Below are 2,236 nucleotides of genomic sequence, written 5' to 3' on the forward strand. Positions count from 1 at the left end.
CCCGGACAGAGTCGGGGGCAGCTCTGACAACACTTGGGAAGCTCCGCACCCATCTGGGTCAAAATGCTGGAACTCCCTCCCTGAAGGACACACAGTAAGGAGGGAGGGTCGAGGGTGGGTGGGGGGGGGAGATGGGGAAACTGCGGCGGCTCACTCCAACATCTCGGGGCTGGCGGGGGGGGGGGGGGAACGATTCGGGGACGGGGCCGATAAATTGCACCTGTACAAATGTACATTTTGTCCCAATGGGATGAGTCAAGGTCATTGTCTCTGACAGCTGTGACACCTCCAAAGACCACACAAAGTAAATGTTTGCGCCTGTAAATCATGTAATTCAACCGAGAACAATAGGACATCTGTCTCTGTGTGTGTGTTTTATGGTCCTGTTCCTTATCTTCCTCAGCCAGTCCCCTGCCTGTGTGTGAGTGTGTGTGTCTCAGTGTGTGTGTGTCTGTGTGAGAGCGACTGTGTGTCTGTGTGAGTGTCTGTCTGTGTGTGTGTGTGTGTGTGTGTGTCTCAGTGTGAGTGTGTCTGTGTGAGAGTGACTGTGTGTCTGTGTGTAAGCGAGTGTGTTTCTGTGTGTGTGTGTGTGTGTGATTGTCCGTGTGCCCGTATGAGAGACTGTCTGTGTGTGTGTGTGTTTAAGAGAGTGTGCATGTGTGAAAGTGTGTGTGTCTGAGTGTGTGTGTGTCTGAGTGTGTGTGTGTCTGTGTCTGTGTGTCTATGTGCCTGCGTGTGTATATGTGTGTGTCTGTGTGTGTATGTCTGTGTGTGTGTGTCTGTGTGTGTATGTGTCTGTGTGTGTGTGTCTGTATGTGTGTCTGTGTGTCTGTGAGTGTGTATGTGTTTGTGTCTGTGTGTGTATGTCTGTCTGTATGTGTATGTGTGTGTCTGTGTGTGCGTGCGTGTCTGTGTGTGTATGTGTGTCTGTGTGTGTGCGTGTCTGTCTGTGTGTGTCTGTATGTCTCTGTGAGTTTGTGTGTGTGTCTGTGTGTGTATGTCTGTGTGTATGTGTGTGTGTCTGTGGGTGTGTCTGTGTGTGTCTGTGTGTGTGTATGTCTGTATGTATCTGTGTGTGTGTCTGTATGTGTCTGTGTGTGTATGTCTGTATGTATCTGTGTGTGTGTCTGTGTGTGTCTGTGTGTGTCTGTGTGTGTGTATGTCTGTATGTATCTGTGTGTGTGTCTGTGTGTGTCTGTGTGTGTGTATGTCTGTATGTATCTGTGTGTGTGTCTGTGTGTGTGTATGTCTGTATGTATCTGTGTGTGTGTCTGTGTGTGTCTGTGTGTGTGTATGTCTGTATGTATCTGTGTGTGTGTCTATGTGTGTCTGTGTGTGTCTGTGTGTGTGTATGTCTGTATGTATCTGTGTGTGTGTCTGTGTGTGTCTGTGTGTGTGTATGTCTGTATGTATCTGTGTGTGTGTCTGTGTGTGTGTATGTCTGTATGTATCTGTGTGTGTGTCTGTGTGTGTCTGTGTGCGTGTATGTCTGTATGTATCTGTGTGTGTTTCTGTGTGTGTCTGTGTGCGTGTATGTCTGTATGTATCTGTGTGTGTGTCTGTGTGTGTCTGTGTGCGTGTATGTCTGTATGTATCTGTGTGTGTGTGTGTCTGTGTGCGTGTATGTCTGTATGTATCTGTGTGTGTGTATGTGTGTGTCTGTGTGCGTGTATGTCTGTATGTATCTGTGTGTATGTCTGTGTGTGTCTGTGTGTGTGTCTGTGTGTGTCTGTGTGTGTGTATGTCTGTATGTATCTGTGTGTGTGTCTGTGTGTGTCTGTGTGCGTGTATGTCTGTATGTATCTGTGTGTATGTCTGTGTGTGTCTGTGTGTGTGTATGTGTGTGTCTGTGTGCGTGTATGTCTGTATGTATCTGTGTGTGTGTCTGTGTGTGTCTGTGTGCGTGTATGTCTGTATGTATCTGTGTGTGTATGTGTGTGTCTGTGTGCGTGTATGTCTGTATGTATCTGTGTGTGTGTCTGTGTGTGTCTGTGTGTGTCTGTGTGCGTGTATGTCTGTATGTATCTGTGTGTGTATGTGTGTGTCTGTGTGCGTGTATGTCTGTATGTATCTGTGTGTATGTCTGTGTGTGTCTGTGTGTGTGTCTGTGTGTGTCTGTGTGTGTGTATGTCTGTATGTATCTGTGTGTGTGTCTGTGTGTGTCTGTGTGTGTGTGTGTCTGTGTGTGTCTGTGTGCGTGTATGTCTGTATGTATCTGTGTGTGTCTGTGTTTGTC

The sequence above is a fragment of the Chiloscyllium plagiosum genome, unplaced genomic scaffold, assembly GCF_037043375.1.
Source record: "Chiloscyllium plagiosum isolate Xiang-an unplaced genomic scaffold, Cpla_swu_hap1 HiC_scaffold_41, whole genome shotgun sequence".
In the NCBI taxonomy this organism is placed as follows: Eukaryota; Metazoa; Chordata; class Chondrichthyes; order Orectolobiformes; family Hemiscylliidae; genus Chiloscyllium; species Chiloscyllium plagiosum.